The sequence below is a fragment of the Lonchura striata genome, chromosome 11 (genome assembly GCF_050655825.1).
Source record: "Lonchura striata isolate lonStrDom1 chromosome 11, ASM5065582v1, whole genome shotgun sequence".
NCBI lineage: Eukaryota > Metazoa > Chordata > Aves > Passeriformes > Estrildidae > Lonchura > Lonchura striata.
In genome coordinates, this window is record NC_140713.1 from 13,637,488 (window position 1) to 13,658,909 (window position 21,422).

The 21,422-nt window shown below is 37.3% G+C and overlaps 1 long non-coding RNA gene across 2 annotated transcripts in view; it reads right to left on the reverse strand.

Moving 5' to 3' along the window:
* The window catches only part of LOC146766418 (uncharacterized), a 58,480-nt gene that overhangs the window by 21,913 nt on the left and 15,145 nt on the right, over positions 1-21,422 (reverse strand). For both annotated transcript variants that reach the window (XR_014957888.1, XR_014957887.1), the window contains one exon: positions 9,032-9,166. This is a non-coding gene — a long non-coding RNA (uncharacterized LOC146766418). The remainder of the gene's footprint in view (positions 1-9,031; positions 9,167-21,422) is intronic.

Sequence of the window (21,422 nt, forward strand, 5' to 3'; positions counted from 1 at the left end):
GAGATTATCTCTCCTCCATCACCAGCACCGAAAAGCTCAGGGCTTATTGCACAGCTAATGAGAACATGCACATTTGCAGCTGGCCTTCCACCACCTGTAGAAGGTGAAAATCAGCCAAAAGCCCACAAGACTCTCCAGTTGTGATGAATGGATGGAAACCAAAGTGGCTCAGATTCAAGTCCTAGACTAGTTACAGCACTGTTATACTGTGCCAACAGACCCACTTAGGAGAGGAGGGCCCAGAGTGAGAGGCAGTCTCTAGTATTCTGTGATGGTAAAATATATTAGGGCAGGCAGCACTTTACCTTTGTTAGTCATGTTCTTAGTTATGCTGTATTTTTGTGCTCAGGGGCCTAATTTATAATTGTAATAATAAAATGTATTATGAAGTATAAGCCAAGCACATGCAGGTTCTAATTCTATTTCCTCTCAAAGGAAAGAGCTAAGCTGTTAAGCTCCAGGTTCTTTCAACATTTCCTATTTGTGTCAAACACAAAAGTCTGAAATCAGAGATATACCACTGCAAGGCTTTTACAAATTTCAGGTAAAGCAAGATAAATGTCTGCCTTTTTTTTTCTTTAAATGCTAAAATGATATTTCTAGTTCCTCAGCGTCAGAGCTTCCACAATGCCTCATTCTGCAGGTAAGCTGAAGTTACAGTTACCAATCCAGTCCAGACACTTTCCCCACAAAAGAAATGTTACCATCCCAAAGCTTCCAGGGTAGCACTTCTACCTACGTCCTTACAGAGAGAATTTATGGGTCATCTGAAAGACCTCCCCAGTTCCTCAGGATGGGGACAACCTGAATTCTCTTAGGAGAATAGTTCTTACTCTGGCTTGGTTGTAGAACGCAATGAACAGCCCAGCTGTTAATGCTATATTAATTTTGCCCCTGATTGTACATAAGAACTGGAGGAGAATGTTCCATTATCTCCTTCTCTCGACTGGAGCATCCTGTGCCAGGCCCCAGCAGGTGGCTGGGCCCAACTCTCCAGGTCCCTCTTACTGGGACACATTTAGAACAGCGGGAAAACAATTTGTATGTCTGTGAGAACAATGTAATGCTAATAGAAAACTATGTTTAATTATTCAGACTGTCAGTAAGTTATTAAAAAATATGATGTCAAAGAGCAAGACTAGCAACTGCACCATTAATTTTTTTATAGTATATAGTATTTATGCTATAAAAAGAAATTTTAATAATTAAAAAAGAAAAAAAATTACTACAGTCATTTTTAGTCTAGTTACCACTGATAAATATTGATATTGACAACACATTAATATTGCTCAGCTTATTTAAGCTGAATAAATAATGAGGAAGAGTTAATAAGAATACAACTACCAAACATAACAATGGTGCTTAATTTTATGAAATTGTTCTTTACTCACATGAGCAGTTAGTCTCACTAATGTCAGTGGCTCAAATTTTGCAGTCCTTAATCACATACTGTTACCTTCAGTACTGTTGTTCTCAATTTAGGATCAAAGCCCATAGTTTGCTGAGGCCATGCTTTCAAAGGAGGATTGGGCCCAGACTTTTAATAAGGGGTTGGTGGCTTACAAAGAGGTGATTAAGATCTTCCTTTGAAAAAACAGAAGAAGTAGAGTTCTTCTTTTGGATTATAACAGCACAGATAGCCGTAGCTTGCAGATTTCAGAGTATTAACTACTAATCCACAAGTGAACTGAAAGGTTTTTGTTTGTTTGTTTTGCTATTACAGTATTTAAACTTGTCAACCTTCAGTTCTCAGTAAGTCATACTTAAGTTTCTTAGCAAAATATTTTATCACATCTCTGTGATGTACCTAAGAGTTTGAGAGATCTCCTGGTTATAGGCAAAACCCAGGGTATTTTTCTTTGTTTGATTTGGTTTTTCTTAATGAATAACTTGTACTTATTTCTGAGAACTCAAACCATGAAGTTTTGGAAACTAAGCCACAATATAAAAGTTTCTATTTTCCTTAAGTGACATTCAAGTATTGTTGTTTGTCAGCAACAAACAGAAAGTACTTAGTGTAATTATTATAGCACCTCAGTAAAAATCAGACTCTAGCCGTAGGTGATTGCAGCTATAAAGTTTCCAGAATAGGAACAATGAGCCCTATGAAACTAATGAAAAAAATCGCCAACTTCCTCACTCCAAAGTCTGATTTTTACAAGGACTCCATTTCTTCCTGGTTGCCAAAAATGAACAGTTTATTTGAATCTAGCTTAGGTCTCCAGGAAAACAATTTTAATGTAAAATTGAATAATGCACCAATAACAGGATAATAAAGTGGTTTCAAAACTGAGCAATATTTAGGTAGTGTGCCCCACTAATGAAAATGCAGAAATCATATTCTAATGATAGCATAACTAAGATGATAAATATCCATATATACCCTTTGCTGTACCACTGCACGGTAATCAAATCAATTAGAAATCTAATGACTACTTTGACACAAACAGGTATTTAATATGCTGAAAATGTACCAGGTTTCTCCCCTCAAGTATTAGTAAAATCCCCAAGAAAATTAAAATCCAGGTCATAGCTAAATTCCTTTGAAAGTGGGATTTAAATTAAAAAAAATAAAGAAAAATAAAAGTTTAGTCACTGTAAGAATTCTTTGTGCTGTTACATTTTTATAAGGTTAAAGCTAAAAATAAGATCAAAATCTTTTTAGAGGTTACATTAAAAAATAGACCAGGTGTGTTCAGAAACCCATCACACATCTGCCTGTTAAACAGATGTCAACCAATAAATTAATTAAAGCTACTCTCTTCTCAAAATAGAAAAGAGGAAAGAGCTGTTAGGGACATTTATGGGGTGATGTTTGCATGACTGACAAGTTTTTCATGCTTGGCCTCTATTGTACAAACCTCTGATACTTCTCAAACATTTTCCAAAAGGAAAATGAAATCCCTGTGAGAAAGAGAATTTAGTAACCTGTTTCAGGGCAGTCAGATTGATGCTAGAGATATGGCATGGCTGTTTATCAGCTGGGAGAAGTGAATTAAGGAAATGAGGTTTCAACAGGGACCTGATGAAAATCCTTGCTAATAACCCTTGCCATCACACTCAGGAAATCAGAGTTTGCATGTGAAATATCTCACTATCCTTTGTATGCTGTACTTCATTGTCACAATTAGCACCTCAGCTGATCAAATGAAAAACTTTCTTGTGCTGATCTTAAATCCTACTTATACTTATAGGACCTGGAAAAATAAATAGAAAGGCCTTTGAGGAACAGTGAATAGTTCTGAAAGGGCAATGCAATTCCTTGAAACATAAACTTTTCTTGAACATTAAGGACAAACAACATTAATTTCTACTTTTTTTTTTTTTTTTCAGGAAACTACACAATTGCTGCAAAAGGAATTAGTGGATGTAAGGGATTATTAAACATGGCATTCACCCACTGCTCTTACACAGAAAAGGCAGCTCTGAAAAAAACAAAGCTGATTAATATGAAAGGCAGCTAACCTAAAAACTAAAACTTGAACTGAATGGTGTGTGCTAATCTTTCTCAAATACACTTATGAAAGCTAAATTTGCTGGTATTTGCCATTGCTATGCAGGCTAAGTGTTCATGTGAATGATATCTCCACAGTTCTGAGCAAACCAGTAAAAAAGAGAGAGTTTTGTCCTGACTGGTAATTTCTCAATCTCCTGTTCATCCACAGTTGCCTGAATAGTGAACACTTCACAATCCAGTGTCATTTGTGATAAAACTTTGTTAAAAAGCTGCCATTCATTACAGGTAATTTCCTTAACCCTCTAGTCTCTTGTAAGGAAAAGCTAGAAATTTTACATTGTATATTTGCTCTACAGGGTCTACAAAAAAACCCTCAACATGTTAGCCACATGAATAAAATACTCACCAGATCAAACTCTTAATAGCCAGCCTTAGACTCTCCATTGTTTAGTGATGTTTGTCAGCCTATCTGGAGACACAGGGAAAATCTTAATAGCTCTGGCCACTCATTAGCAAGGTACCGTGGAGCCCTAATCCCATAAAGATATTAAACTATTTTTCCTTACAATAGCAGCAAATGGAGGGAACTCTCATTACTTATTAAGATGTGGTACATTCTTTGCATATTGAGTTTCTTCTTATACTTTGAACTCTTATCCCCTATCACTCTGTTTCTGAGGCTGAGATCAAAGTAGGTCGGCCCTACAGAGCTGCAGATGAGTGGCTGCCTTGCCTTTCAGGGAATATCAATGCCCTCCTGAAGGGCCCAGCTGGGGAGGAGGTGGTTCCCCTGGTGGGACAGCCCTGCCAGCCCTGCCACCGCTGGGGACACCGCACAGCCCTGCCGAGGGGAGCTGCTCACCCCAGCTTAACTTCGTGCCCCAAATCTCAAAGCAATACTGAGCCCAGGTCTCTTTTGGAAATAGAGAACAGTGTAAATCTGAGTTCTGGCAGACTGGCACAGAGCAATTTGTTTTATAGCAGGAAAATATGTGACCAATTTTGTATTTTGCATTGAAAAACAATTCTGGGCTTTCTGGTTCCCACTTTTGACTTCTCCAGTTTTGGTTTTTACTTCTCTCTACCTCAAGGACTGGTGTTATCAGTGAATTCAAGACAATGTCCCCCTCCAATCTTCCACCTTCAGCAGGTATCCTGCCATACAGGGTTTCTTTCTTGCCTTCAAATTTTCTTGCAAGACTTTTAAAGGGGAATAACTTTAGAGCTTGTTAAAGGTAAGAGTAAACATGCTAAGTACTAAGACATTCAGTGGGTATCGGAAAAGAAGAAATGTTATATTCATTACATAGGAAAATCTAGTAATAAAAAGTATTACCTGCATTTATAGCCCTTGTAACCTAATTTTTGTGACAAAGCAAAGAAGTAAAAACATTCCTTTCTGCCTTTCAGTGACCCCTATAAGAAACCCCCCATGGAGTCATTTAGGATAGTAATTTGAGTGAAAATATATGCACCCTTTACTTTGCTTGCTCTTCTTAAATTAATAACCCTTACTGATAATTAATCTAAAAGTTTTTAAAGGTATTTGCAAAAATGCCCTCAAATTAGTAAGCACTTAAAAGAAATAAAAACTTAAAAGACATTATCCACAACATAAAAGAGTAACAGAACACGGAGCTGCATTGTTCAAATGTTAAAACTGTACATAAAATACTCCTTCAATATACACTGCCAGTAAAAAGCAAAGCAAAGCAGGTCATTAAAATGTCAGACTTGGGGCAGAGTGGAAAAAATTCTGTGTTTAAAAGAAACACGTAGACCTTTTATAATTATTTCCCCTTAAAGTTAACTGTTAAAAAAAAAAAAAATCCCAAACCAACAACAAGCGAACCAAAACAAACTAAAATTAACCCCCAAACAACTGCAGTAGCATCAGAACACAGTCAGCTCTAGTCTTAGTCTTGTTCTAAGCAAACCTAAGGACACTTTTTGTGTCTTTCTGCAGCTGGATGTCAGCTTTGTTTGTGAAATGTAATTTTCCTTCTTTTCTAAAGCAAAAGCAGAATGGTGAGTCTGCTACAGCTGAGGATCAGTAACAGGAGCAGCAGAAACCTTGGGAGCCCCAAGTGCACCTGGAGAATCGTTGGGAAGATGCTGAGGTTCCATGCACAGCCCTGTGCTGACTGATGGACTTTCACATGCACTCTTGTGGTGATGTTGAGTCTCATGCAGGATTTAGCACTCTGTAAAGTGCTCAGAGTTGAAAACCTCAGTCCCTTCTGAATTAAAACTGCCCACTGAAACTGGCAAAAGATTGTCAGGATAAAGGAGATGCTGTGGCAGTTACTGGCCAACTGAAAGGTATGTTAATGACACTTATTTGAATTAACCTTTTCTGCAGTCCAGTGCAGATGAACCAAGAGAGTAAAAGAAAAGTCTGTCTCTTCAGACACAAGCTATGATGCAGTACTGAAAATAAAATGTTGTATATTAGTGTCACTTTTTCTACTCCCAAGATTTTTGAACCAGTAACAAAGACTAATGTCCTTTTGACTCTTCAGAATTGAAGGATTTAAAATTTCCCTTCTACTGGAAAAAAGTGCATCATGGCCCCAAAGAAAAAAAAAAAATCCATCTCATTAATTTTGTATATTTTCAGCAAAGTGTCTGCATATGAAGTCAATACATAATCTTCACTGAGCTGAGCTCCTAAACTGTGTCTAAAAGGTGACAATGCCCTAGGAACAGCTCTGTCCAGCAGGTACAACTTCATATTAACTGGGCTAGTGTATGTCTGAACAACACCACTGATGTGCACAGCTAATCCAGATTAATTTTATTTTCACTAAAGTAGTTGGCTCATAAAGCAGAGATAAATTTAATGATCAAAAACCAAAAAAGTTGTAACCTCAGGCAGTGTCTGGGACTCCTACTGAAGTCTATGTAGGAATACAGGTAACTTATTTTGTCCTCTAATATCTCTGTAGCTCTGTTCCCTGAAGCTAACAAACAGCACTGCTGAAAGTACAGGTTGTCACATTTACAATCAGCAATTAAAACCAACATTCTTCTGGTTTCCATCTGATAAGAGCAGCGCTCACAGTGGAGAGACAATGGAGAAACACATAATAGCACCAACAAATTCAACTTGTGTTTAACTACTCCTTTTTCTTCAAATCAGCTTCAGCAATGTAAATATTTGGAAGCTGGGAAAAAAGCCTGCAATAATGTTTGATACATGTTATACTCAAAATACAAAGACCATGGGAGAATTTTAACCTTCATACTTATGAAGTTTCTTTTTCTACTTTCTGACATTTTATGTGTTGTGAACAAATCTACCAGGAGGAGACAGAGCAGTGGACACAGTTTTAGACTGGTTAATTGACTCAGCAGGAAAACAAGGACATCCTTAAGGCAGCTGTGGTTCCATGACTGTTTACAACAGGTCTGCTATGCCCAATATTCCTCACTAGGTATGATCACTAATTCTTAGTCACAGGCTTACAGTGACAATGAAAACAGCAAAAGCATACTGTGCATGTATTTTTGACAGCTCTATGATTTTTCTTCTATGATTAAAATTATGAGTAATACTTAAAAAGGATTAAAATTAAATGTGTGGTTTCTAGCCACATATAAAGCCTTCAAGCAAAAAGTCAAAATTTCATAACTTTTGAATCAGCAGGGTGATTTTAGAGCACTTCAATACTTCCTATAGTTTCATCAAACTATTTGGATCCTGTACCAGGAGCCTAAAGCCAGGCTGAAAGCACCATAGAAGCCATGGCTTGTGACCTATGGCTTTGATGAAGGCAGCACAACATGACCCTGGAGGGCTGGTACTTAGTTATAATGATAGGTTTGAACACTATTTCCTTTCTTATTGTCTACAGGTATTCAGGATGATAATCCCAGTTTAAACAGATTTTCTAGTCTCATGACATCTTTGGAAGTTCTAATTTACTTAAAGACATGTAAAAATGTTAATTTTACATGTAATCTTTATGCAAAATCAACTCCTATCAACAGTGGGGATTCCAGAGCTTGGAAAGAGGGTTCATTTTGCATTCTTCAACCCAGATAAAAAAGAATTAAATAACTTTCTCTGAAAATATTAGTTTGCTTGCAGTTAGTTCATTGTGAGGATGTCAGAAGCTTGTTCTTTACTGATTTATTATATAACTACTGTTACTGTCTTCCTGGCCAGAGGCTAAAACATTGGCCAGTTCTCCATTACAAAACTGCCAAAAAAAATGCAGTTTGAAAGTTCACATTAAATATTTCAAATTTCTTCAAAAAGACTTATCACAGATCTTCTGAAATCATGTGCCATATTCCAAGAAAATTCCTTAAAAAAAAGATGATTTTCATGAGCATTTGGCATTGATTGCTCAGGAGTTTAAAGAAACTGGGATTTATAGAACACAGACTCAATTGTCACCCAAATGCAGGCAATCTGCATTGAGCCATCATTTCTCCACAAACCTGATTTCTAGATATTGAGCAGGAAAGAGAAAGCTCCACAAATACCACCTACTTACATATTAAGAGTATATCAAACACATAACATCCTCCACAAACAGCCTTCCTTCAGGGTTCCAGTCTCCTGTAATTCAGCCTGAGTGTGAACTAAAACAAGTCATGGCCATCAAGTGACTTTTATTTTCTTATAATTTCAGAGGTTTTTTTAGAGATCTAATCAGCAAAGTCTGTAGGATTCTCTTCCTGAAACTTCCACTTCCCAGAAGTCCTTATTCTCATTCTGTATTCTGGTCAACTCTGAAGATTGTAGGGCTATTTATTTAAATTGATGGTTTGCCTTTTACTCAAACTCGCATTGCTCCTCAAGCAAAGAATCACATCTACCTTGCCAGCAGGTGTTGTTCCCCCAGTGCTGCAAGGGCAGACATTCCTATGGCAATGTGGTTAATTCAAGCCACAGGCTATTCCAGTTTAAAAAATGAAACAAAAAGCCAAAAACCAAAAGGGAAGGGGGAAAACAAGAAGGTGACTAAGTATCAGCTCTTGGATCAGAGAGTGGGCAGGGAAAGCTGCAGCCTGGGAAGCAATGCTGCAATGCAAGGCCAAGGCACCCGTTCCCACTGCCCTTGGAGCCCAGCACAGAGCTACCTGCAACCTGTCTGATTTCCCTTCATTGCAGGAAGGGATAGATTAGGAATAGTTCAAATGAACTGGTCAGCTAGTAGGACTGGAGGAATTACAAGCTTCTACCAAAGGATGGTGATAAAACATTTTCAATCAGAACAGCTGCGTTCAGATGTAATGTTTGGCATTAGGAAAGATGACTTGAGCCAATGCAGGCTACCTGCTGTATTTTAGAAAACGTGCACATGCTCATTTGTGCCAGAGGACATAGTGTATTATATATATACAATGATTAGTTCATCTTTAACAGGCACAGTTATACCTTGAAAATTGGGTGATTCACACCTTTACTTTCTCTTCTGTCACTCCGTGCTGGAGACAGCCCATCTTACAAAACAGCCCTGGATCCTACAAGTTACTCAACACATTTAAATGCTGTGCTGAGATACAGATCTATAGATGCCTTAGAGAGCATTTTCTAAAAACCATAAGGATCTGATTTACCTTCATTTATGCTGTCATTATAGCACTGCAGTTTGAAATCAGTATTTCGAGGCAATGGTTAGAAATCTAGCAGCATTTCTGTATGAGCTGTCATCACCATCTGCACCACCACTGACTTTTTCTTAACTGATCCAGCTGAAAAAGAAAGAAAAAAATTGTTAGATCAGTTTGAGTCCAATTCCCTGTGCCTGTGCAAATGCTTCTCTTGGAACAGGGCAGGAGAAGCAGCAGGGGCCAAAGCTGCTGCAGAAACACAAGTGCAGCCACATTCCTCGATATTGGCGTAGAGAGCCAGACTGACTTAGAGTAAAATATCTTTGGTGTATTCTAGTCTTTTTTATGATCATCAATTTTTTTTCCACATTCCAGATAGAATCCATCCACAGACCTGGTGTTTTTCCGGTGGATTTGTTCACACAATACTTTATGCTGGCAGCTCATTTCTGTCTTAGTCATGTTTTTGTTTTTTCTTTTGCAGATGTTTACAATTACTGCTTAAAATGTTTCCATTTTCTCTGATCACTGAATGGGAATGAGGTGACATTTTTAAAAATAATTGTAGCTTTTTCTGGCCAGAAACCATGTTCTTAGATTCAAATAGTCTTTGTCTTTTAAACTGTGGTAAATGTCTTATATCTTTGTAACAGCAGCATCTGCACTACTTTGCCTGTTCGTTTTTTTGACAAAATCCAAGTGTTATTTGTCATTATCTGACTGCATCTTCTGTCTGGCAATCAGATGTTTATATGGCTTTTATTTAACCTTAAAGACATGAGGCCTATTCTCCTGGATTTGTGTTGGAAGGACTGCAGAATAAAAGGTATTGCAGCAGCCTGATCCTCTGAAATGCAGGGGAAGGTTTCTCTGCGCTTCTTTCAATCAGGTTTTTGCCCAATTGTTTTTATTTACTAAAATTTAGATCAAAGTTCTTACAAACAAATGCCTCATTTCCAACACCTGCAATTATATTGCAATGTTTGTAATGCTTCAGCTGTTCTTCAGAACCCCATGTCTGGGAGTCATCCAAGTTTTTGCGAAAATTCAGCCGTTTCTTCTTTTTTCTTCTTTTGTTTTGAAAAATAAGATTTTAATTTGCATAAAAAGTATAAAAATGTGCCATCAGTTTACCACAAAGGTTTAAATAAGAGAATCATGTAGCTATTTTAAAAGATTTTTTTTTTTTTATGTAGTCTCGTGACTTTTGGAGTGCTGAGTCATGGTTTTTGCATGCTTGACATCAGCAATACCACAACTGAGAGAAAATCTTTGTGAAAGATTCCTTTCTAGTCCTCTTGAGACAAAGGGATCCTCCAGGAAAAGACACAGAGAAACAACTGTTTCTTATTCATTATAGTTCCCAGTTAAAAACAAGCTCAAAACCCAACTTTAAAGCAAATAATCTAAAATATCTGCCAAATTATCCCTGCTTCTTTCTTTCAGCATGTGGACTAAAAAAAAAAAGGTATAAACATATTTTTTATTTTCTTTGTTAGGATAATAAAATCATACAATGTATGAAAATGAATCTTGTAGTATAATTTTATATTTTTCAATAATCAGCTTGTTTTAATATGCCAGATTTCTCCCTCTTTCTTGTCAAGTACAAAGTCTGGCATTAGGGACAGAAAATTACTTTTTTCATTAATGATCGTATGTAACTTTGTGTGCATTTTTATAGCTTCCATGAAAAAAATGTACCAATTTTGTGATGGCACTCATTCCGCTTCATTAAAAAATGTTTTCCCTTAGTAGGAATCAAGTATTCTAAGAGACACATGGAAATGTCACTTGAAAAAAGATTTAGAGCCATTTTGCTCTTAAATGAGAATTTTGGCCCAAGAGTTAATGCACTTTCACTGCAAGTTGATGCATGCCCTCAAGTTTCTACCTGTGTAAAGCAATTACAAATATTCCCTACTCCTAATAAAAGAGAAGGAAATTAAGGACTATCCTTAACATTACTGATATCAGTAGTAGAGTAATATGATAATATATTATACTAAATGTTAAAAATTTGATTCTGGAGCTGGCTGGTTTGGCAGCCAAAACGAGACTCTTTATTGAGCAAAACTTCCTATTAATTCCAAATAGTTTTCCTACACTAAGACTTAAGGATATATTGCTTGTGGGCTTGATAAAAATGTTTGGTATGTGTCTGTATTAAAGTATTTTTGGCATAAACTACTTCAGAGGCAAATCAGGTCAAATTTACAGAACTGTTGTTGTCATATGGCATTAATTTGATATGTCACTTCGACTGATAGTTGGACTTGCTGGTCTTTTATATTCACCAGATTTTTAATTAATTGTGCCAAGCTAAAGCCACCAAAAAAATTAGGCTGAAAATAAAGCTGTATGCCAGCAAAGATACAGCAATCCAGATAAATTCACACTATAACCAAGTCTAAATCTGTACTGTGCTATGAATTACCTAATTATATCATCAGAATCACCTTTCATGGAGGGCTGCTCAGCAGAGAATATAAAGCCTGCAGCACCACAGATCACTCCTTTTTTCCTGCCTACTTGCTCTACATGCACCTGGACAACAATATGGTCACTACTTCTAAGTATTTCTAATATTTCTAACACCATTACTACTAAAAAAGTACTTTTCATAGACAATTTAAGTACCTATTCACAAATTTGGATCTACGGAATATCAGACTCGAAAATATATGATTTGATCTATGCTGCACCAATCAGTCCTTCAGCTGATCACAAAACTCATCACAAAACTCATGCTGCATCTCCAAACACCAGTAAGCACAAGACTAATTTAAGAATGCCAGAGCATCACTTCACAACTGCTCCTTTAGCACAGTATGCAATATTTATGGGAACTCTTTGTAACCCAGAAACTTACCCAGAAACTCTTTTTATTACTCTGCTAAACTCAGTTTTTAAAATAATATATACTATATTCTAAAATATAGACTAAGATATACACTATATTTTAATTCTATCACAGTAGAAGTGTAGTTAATAGAAAATATTTCCATTTTTTATGCTCATTTGGGCAGGTGGAATTAAGACACCACATGCTGCAAATATATTAATACTAAGTAAAGACATCCTTCTTCTCTCACCCAAATGTGCACATACACATAATGATGATGTTTTACTTGATCAGGATGGGGAAAAAAAGGTTATCTAGAGCATTTCAACACTTCTGAAGTGGTTTAAGTTTGCCTATGTGAGATCTCTTTTGGGACTACTCTTCCCCAGAATCAAAATCTTATTTTAAGTGCCCAAGCCATCAGCCTTTCCCTTCTTCTCAATTAAAAAAAAAAAAAAAATTCCTAGAACGCAAAAAAATTTTGAAGTCCTCAGCTCACCTTCTTCTTTGGCTTTATCATGCATCACTCAAATAATGTACAAAATCTCAAAGGGAGACAAAATTATTTCTGTATAGCTATCACTTGGTTAAAAAATGAATGTTTAATGTAATTTCTGAAAATAACTCTATGCCTAAAATCAGGATAAACCTGGTATTAAAAATAAATTGTAATATGAGTTCTTGGCTACACAGCTTGTTGTTGTAGCTAGGGGGTGGTGTGACTGAAAGGAGTGTTTGTTACTGTTTCTCCCTGACACAGTATATGCATCCCATTCCAAGGTGGTCTGCTGGTTGCCTGCAGTGCAGGAGAAAATACAGTTTCCCTTTTGAGGTACAATTTGCTTTCCTTAGAGCACTGATGACTGAACATGGCTGGAGCTGGTAGAGGATGTCAGACTGAAATGCTGCTGCTCTTACTCTACCAGAGTACCCAGCTGGGGTGTCTTTATGTTAAATCAAGCCTCACATGTGAGGTCAATGAAGCATTTCCCCCAAATCAGATTGGTATTAAACATTAATTTTTTTTGTAGGTTTCTGTTTAGTTTTTTTTAATTATCTTAAGTAATTAGATAATTTTGAAACCATAACCACATAATTATAAATATAAGAGAAGCAACTCTGTCACTTGGTAACTGAACACAATACTTTAGTTTGTTATTTACAGCCAAGTCTGTTTGGCCAGTGCCTGTCTGGACAAAAGTTGTCACTCTTGCCAAAAGATGTCCAAAACTTCCACTAAATTTCATTGGAGAAAGCAATGTCAAATTGATAGACTGACACAGCTGTAACTTGTCTTGTCAAGTTGAAAAAGAGCAAGAAATAAAAACTATCTGAATGTGTATAATCAACAGCTTGCCAACAAGCTGGCATTTCACAGATTCTCTTATGTTCTCAAGAAAAGGATGAAAGAGTCATGATGAAATGTCAATAGTAATATTGGCAGATCAGAGCTTGGTGAGTAGGCAAGGAATGATATCCATGTTAACCAACATTAATTCTTCAGAAATCCAGTTTTCCCTTTCATCTACCATTGGAGAGACTAAAAGAAAGATTTTATTAATCAATAAAATCTTATGTGGGAGGCTAAGTAAAGAAAGTGTTTTCATGTCTCTAAAACATACATACTGATTTGAAAGTTTGGGCAAAGAAGCATCTGCATAGAAATTATGTAAATTGGTCTTCACTTTCTGCACAGATAAGACCTTAGATTAGGAAAAAAATGTTATGTCAGGATAAGGAGTACATAAATTCTAAAAGCTCATCTTTCAAAAACTAATGGCAATCTTGTGCATTATCTAATATAGATTTCCTGTTTCATTCAAATGTTAATATATACCAAAAAAAAATTAATATTACAGGGGCCACAGGAGGCCCTGTGGTTAATTATAAAGCAATGTCCTTTTTTCACGCAGGCAGCCCTTTGGGCAAAAGGAAGAAGACAAGTTACTTTTGCTGAAAAAACTTGTAATGGGTTTCGTACTGCTATATTATTGGGGGAGTGTTCTAGAAAAAAACTCTGTGGTTAAAAATGCACCCTGGTCTACACCATGGGAGTTTCCTTGTGGTCAGCTGGGCTAGGATGGAGACAGTCCCTGTTTCCTACTTGCTACCTTTTGGGCATTATGCTGGAAAGACAAATTAGTGCAGCTCCTGAGCTCAGCAAAGCTGGCTTTTCATTCAGGGGCAAGGGAAAACTCACCATGAGTGCTTTTCCTCACAGAAGATCATGCAATGCTTCCCATCTAACACCTGGTCTAATTCACATTCATTTATATTTAAGGTCATAAGCAAAGGAGGTTGGAACTAGCAGAGCCAAGCTCACTAAGGTGAGTTTGGATTTTGTTTTGTTTCTGTTGATTTTCTGATCACTACATAACAAATCTAGTGATTAGCAATAATGTTTTAGGAACCTGTTTGGTGAAATCTGACAGCCAGCCAATCTGTTTGGGGTTCTTCTGGAAGAGATGACTGAATGTTTCAACAAACAAAGTTAAAACCCTCTTAAAATTGAATAAGATTTTTATCTGTGAAGACTTGGTTTGGTCAGGGACTTCTGCTTTCCTGTCACAAGGCCACTTATTAATATGAAATTAGCTCCATCTATAACTACATCTATTTTTTCTGTCTAGCTAAGGTGGCAAGTTGCTGTATGAAGAACAGTGTCTGCAAGGCTCTGGCAGACAGTACTTCATGTAACTTTCATGACTGCATTTACTTTTAATTGATCCTGCAGTACTGTGCCCCTTATGGAGTGTTTTAAATCAATGTCGCCCATAAAGAGGTACTAAACTGTACAAGATCCTTTTTTGGTTGCAGTTAAAGGACATGAATAAAACTCTAAGTGTCTGAATGTAAATATGTCCAAAACTTTCAGAACTCTTTTCCTTTATTTCATAGATTGGAAAATGTCAGGCATGGTTATTTTGTTCCCTTTTCCATCATGAAAAATTCAACAGGGCCCTTTGAATGTTTGTTTTCCCCTTGTGTTTTTCTCCATCCCTGTATTAACTGGATATGACATTGGAAGTTCTGTGCTCCAATGAGAAAATCAAAGCAAGTAGAGGAGAGGCTCTTTGAAAATTGGCAATGTTCTGGTATTCATCCAGAATGTTCATGTTATGGAAACAAGCCCTTGACAAGTTCAGACATGTGTGATTCTCACTAGAAATTAGCAAATCTCAGCTCTGGTGTGCCAGCAGGGACATTACTCCTGAAAGCAGTTGTTTCAGAAGCTATTCCTTAGTAACTTCATTTACAAATGCTTTTAATTCATTTGCACTGTTTAGTATGAAAAACAGCTGAGGGAGTGACTGCCTCACTCCATCACTAAGATCTCTTTATTTTGGGATTATCCCCTCAAACATTTTTCACAGCCTGAAGTACCTCCTCAATATCACACTAAACAAACTTATTACAGAAGAGAAGCAGCAAATAGCCCAAAATCCTGGCCCAACCTGCCATGCTTACTGTATGCAGGTAGTTACAGGACATTAATTTCTCAGCAAAGGGAAGAGGACCCAGGCAGGAATTAGTGGAGTTGCACTGTTTGGTTTCTCAGAAGAGTCTCATACTGCCCAAGTATTGCTGACACAGAACTGATGAATGCACAGCAATGAAGTACAGAATGAAAATGTCACTTGATCTTTATATATTACACTTTTCTTTTCAGATCCTCATAAAAATTAGGAGTGAGTCAGTATGGGAGAAACCTCACCAAGATAAATTCAAAAGAAATTAAAGATGGTAAATTAACTATAAAGACTATTAGTGCTTATGAGTTATAGTCAAGGTAAAAGAGTACACTGAAACAGAAATTAAAGGGATAAACAAAGACAGCTCATTACCTTACTTAATTTTCCCTTTTATGGATATACTTTTAGAAGTTTGGTGGTTTCTTTCTAGTCAAAGCATAAGTTCTATAGCTCACTCAGAACTAGAATTTTAATTCTGTAGAAAACTTCAAAGTTCCACACATAATATATATGGCATATCATTCCACTGGCACAAAACAATTTTCCTCTGAGAATATAGCAGAGAATAAACAACTCAGAAATAACATATTCCTCAAACTTGAGTTTAGCATGAATCTTATGGAAGATGTTCAATTGCACCTACTCAGAATCCAAAATCAGTTGTGATGCCCTTAAAATCTCCATCCTGTATTGGACATTGCAGCTCCATTGCATGGAATGTTTTCTACAACTGTCCTCTGAAGGGTAAATCCCACTGAACAGGCAGCCTAGGAAGGAAAGTTAATATCACCACAGTACTTGTCTGGCCATGCAGGGATGGTGCACTGGGACCCTGCTGTGCTACAGCAGCAACAGAGCCAAAAAATCCTACTGTGTTTGCAAAAATAACTGGTTTATTTTTGAGCCAGAGTTGGTTCTTTTATGTCCTGACTCAAAATACAACAAATCTTCAAATCTTTATAACAGTTTGTTTTTGCTGTTTTTTTTTTTTTTTTAATAACAGAAATTTCTTTAAACTATTCAGAAGGATGATACCAGGTTTGGCCCCAGCCCAGCAAAACACATGTTTAACCTTCTGCATGTCACTAGTTTCTGAAATCAATGGGACTGCTTGCAGCCTGAGAGTAAATCATGTGCTTCACTGCTCCACCACAATAAGACTTTTACAATTGTTTTCTTCTGTACAGATAATTCTAGGAACCCTCAAGGAGCCTCAATGACTTTCACAGATGAAGAAGAATCTCTGCTATAGGTATGAGGAAATTTTGCTAAACACCTTTTTTCAACCTTATAGCCTTAAGTCCCATTTTTTTGTTAATCTGGTACCAGAAATTAAATCTTGTTGGAGAAACAGTTCATCTAGGAGCAGAGGGAGTTGGATGCATTTGTAAAAGGGAGGCCCTTCCTGCCAAGCAAAGAAAGGAAGTTGAACATATATGATAAAATAATTGTAGATATACAAATTATAGATGCAACAAATAAAGGGCTCCTTAACTTTGATGCTGAAAACAGTTTGGGTTATCTTTTCCCAAAGAGCAAAAGACTTGCATTGCTGCAAGACTGTCTTCAAAGAAAGTATTGGGGTACAGAGTTCCATTCAAGAAAGTTTCATTAAACACTTTTATTTGCTCTGCAAACCATGAGCAACTCTTCAGAGATCAAGCACTGTGGAAAGCTTGGAGCAAGGTGCTGCTTGACTGTTTGCATGGGGTGGGTGATTACCAGTTTGACTTGGAATACTGCAAGTACCCCAAATTACTGTAAATGCCTTCGGAACACCAGGACCTATATCACTAAGGCTGATAGCTTTACAAAATAATTATCTCTGTTTTCTCTAGGGGAAAAGTCACTAAAATTTGGATAGACTCAGTCTTAAAAGCACACAGGCTCAAGAAACTTTTGAACAGAAGATAGAAATTAAATTGGCAAAATTTTTCCTAAATATTTTTTATGACTTGCTCAGCCAATACCTAACAAATTGCTTCACTTTAGCAAGAAAAATTAGCTTTCCTCTTCTGAAAAATAAACCTTTTATTTTCTTTTTGTGCAACAAAACCAAGAGATTCAGACCTACTTGTTACTGGCTGAAGAGCCCTCTCCTACAAGAAATTAATTTCTGATGAAAGCTGTTATGTAAATTTAAGGTGAGAAACCACTCTCAGCTTCACCTCAGGATGCTGAAGTGTTTTATGAGCTAGTGCTTGTGGTGTCAGCCTGAAAAATACTACTTAACATCGTCCCTCCAAAAAACCCCCTACACACAGACACACTCACACTCTTAGCCATGGAGCAAATCATCCCAGAGTTTTGCAGGGAAGTGGAGCAGGTTTCTGCTGGATTTGTACCTGTGATCTCATTCCTTTGCAGTCACACCTGCAGGCACACAGCAGCTCCTGCCAGGCTGTGGGGGAGACTCAACCCAGGTGAGAGCCCCCAACTCCTCCTTACCTGCAGTGCCTTTATATGGGCTGCAAAATGGCAAATCTTTAACAGTGCTGAGCTTAACTAATTCACCTCCATGTGTGGGCAGGGCTGCTGCTCCTTTAAACACCCTGTGCCCTTCCATCTGCAGAGGGGAAGCACCTTGCCCTGATGCCAGGGTGGGGAAGAAATTGTGAAAAGGATATTGCCTGGATATGCTGATGAAAATGAAGCAGTGCTCAGGGTACTTTGCCCCTGATGTTTGATTTCTCTGTTTCACTGTGCATCCTTTCTTGGGCAACAGCACTGGAGGCTTATCCACACTAACTTCTCCATCTACACTGCTTTTTTTAAAGGGGAGAGATGCCTTGAATTCACTAGGAGAGGTAAAAAACTAATTCCTGGCACCCACACCTGCGTGACTTCAGTGATGTATTTCAACCCTGCACATCTGACATGCAGTAAAATATCAGCATCTTACAGTACCAGATACTAATTAGAAAAAGAAATGTGTTAGATGTCAGGCCTCAAGAAAGCAAACTTAACATTCTGACAGCAGCTGGAGAGTGATAGCCATAATCAAGCATTGTCCCTGCTTAGATCTGTGCCAAACAACCTTGCTTACTTCCAGCTAATTCTCCATCTGAGACGATCTTTCTTTACGATTCCAAAGAAACATGTTGTCAGTTCCCACCTGCTGGCACTGCTAGAAATAAAACCCCAGTTGATCGGATGCAATAGGTCAGCAGAATAGTGCATTGAACTGTTGTTTGTGCTTCCAAGCTGTGTTACGGGGGATTCACTAACATTTATTAACCCTTTCGCAAATCATGGCTTTTGTTATGCTTTTTATAAAGCATTAAGGTTTCAAGGATGAGAACACATCTTTTTAGGAATTTCAAAGGAAGCAAAATTTGGGCTTGCTGCCAGGCTAAAAGTTCGATATCATTTGAAAACCAAAATATATTAGAGAAGAAAGAAAATGCAGATGTCAGCCTAGTGACACAGAGTAATCTATTTGCTCAGTGCTTGTATTTTCCTACCAATTTTGTATTTTTCAGAAAGGACAATAAAAGAATTGTGCTCACTGCTAATTAATGACAAGCTGGTAAAAGCATCTATCCATTGTTCCATTTATTTCTTCATTTCCAGCAGTTAACAGCCCTGTTCTGAAATGAATCAATGTCGTTTACACAATGTTGTCACCCCTATTGTTTCTTTATCATCCTTGCATTTTCATAAATTGGAGGTGTTAATGGCTTCTCTCAGAGCTCTAAAATGTATGCAAAATGGTAATCCATCCCCTAAACAATTCACATTTAGGCAGGCACCCTCTTAAATATGTTTACTATTAAAATGAATCCTTTGTTTGGATCTAACCCTATCTGTTTGTTTTCTAAACACTGAATTGTAGCAGGTATGCAGAGTCTCATTTTAAGTAGGGACTATCAAGGAACCCTGTCCTTTCAGAAACCTGGTGATTTGTCTACAGAGATGAAAGAGTTTTGGGTTTTTTTTAAGGAGTCATATTATATATCTATGAATGTGCCTGTCAGGTTTTGAGAGAAAAATCAAGGGTTTGGTGCAAAGATTACGAATGCAAGGAAAAGACATTTACTGTCCTTCGTGGTGCTTGGGCTGGGCCTGAGTAACAGCACCATGTGCTCTGTCAGAGACTGGAATGGAAACCATGACATTTATCCAGCACACTTTAAAAGCAGCACACTGTCTTTGCTGATAGCTTTAATATCTTTGTTATTCAGAAGTGCAACAGCGTTAGTGCTTAAATCTTTGCACGACTGCAATTGTAAAGTTTGCGGGACAGGCTGCACCATATTGTCTATGCAGAGATCTGCAGAGGCACCTGGACAGTTGCTTACAACCTTTTGTAGTTTCTATCAATTTAAATGTGCTTTTTCTTAATTATCTTTTATAAACTTTATAAGTTTTTTAAAGGAAATTCTGCTCAGCTTAATGGCTTCATCCCTCTGAAATATTTTTTTCCATTTTTTGGAAAAAGTCACTATCAACGCTATTACTTGACGTGCACTTTCATGAGCCTGATTCAAAGTCATTCAAATAATTGCATTTCACTTCATTGCTATTATTTCCTTTAGGTCAGCACCAGAATGAACTACATCAAAACAACTTTCTAGGAATTACATGCAGTTAAAGTATAATTTCCAGAATCAAGATGCAGACCTCTTAAAATGAGATTTCAAACATATTCTGATCTCAGTAAGGTATAGTTTGATGAGCTATTAGCTGGCATAAGGACCAAGATGAAAAAGAAAGAACCCAGAACGTTAAAACTGAATTATCTGACAAATAGATGGAGAAGCATTTCAATAACTTAAAGGAAAAGAGAGCATTGGTGGCAACAGAAGCAGCAATCTGAATTTAAAAACTTAAACAAAAACAATATTTAAAACACCGTGTGTATTTCTGTTTAATTCACTTTTGTTTCAAGTTGCAGAATCTGTATTGCTTAGAAGTGACACTGAAGTTCTCCAACAATGTATGATTGTGTGATCTGTGCTGCTTAAAGGCTGGATCCTTGGAGAAGTGACACAGGGAGAGAAGATCAAGGCTTGGCAGTGACCGGAACATGCTGCTGCACAGCAGGCAAGCACTGGAGTCGAGCAGCTGCACCAAGGCGGGTTGTGCTGCCTTTTTCCTTTATGCTCTTGTTTTGACTTGTGTTAATCACCCATTGTTCTAGGTGGGAGAGCTAAATTAAAGGACAGGGCGATCGAATAGAGCTCCCATTCAATTAGAGGAAGCAGGTCACAGCAAATTCTGCTGCACAACGAGGTGATAAGCACGAATTAGAAGCATACCTGGAGAGGTGTACTATTTAGAAGTACAACAGCCTAATTTTAACTAAGGTTAAATGAAAATACTTTGTAGTCCTCCCAAATATTCAACATCCTTTAGCACTAAACAATGTAAATCTCTGAAAGTTTTCCTTTTGCTATCAAGTTGCAACATCAATTTTTAAGGGTAGAAGTGTAGCCTAATGGGAAGATAAAAAAGATAAATGGGAACAAATAAAAAAAATCACCTTGATTTTTTGTGTACTCTTTTGGAATAATCTTCAATGTGTTCATGCCAGCCAAATTAGATTGCCATTTCCTAAATAAGCACGGTAAGAAGTTTGATTCAGTAGAACTTTCAGCCTGACATTTAGAATGCTAGGATCCCCCAGTGAGGGAAATCACTGAGAATCATGGCTGTATTTAGATATACTTTCTGTCAAATAAAAAATGGCAGGTTTGAGACATTTCATAAAAATAACCATTCTTATAAGTTTTCAAACCAAATGCTCTTGGGCATGGAGGTTTTGAATAGACTTTGAATGTGAATCTAAAACTGTCACATCATCAGAGCTCCTGAGAGCTCACCAAGCATTCTTCATTAGCTTTGCCTAAACTCTGTGGGATGTGGGGATAGCAGCATAGAGGTAGGTGGGTGGGATTATTTGATCCACAATCACAGATTCACTGGGTTGGCACAGACCTTTAAGATCATCGAGTCCAACCCAAATCTACTCATTTATGTGAGCTCTTGAGCTAAATTAGTGGTTACACCTTTCAAGGAGTCTTATGGACACATCTGCACTCTGGAGACATCTCTCAGGCTTTTGATTTGATATATG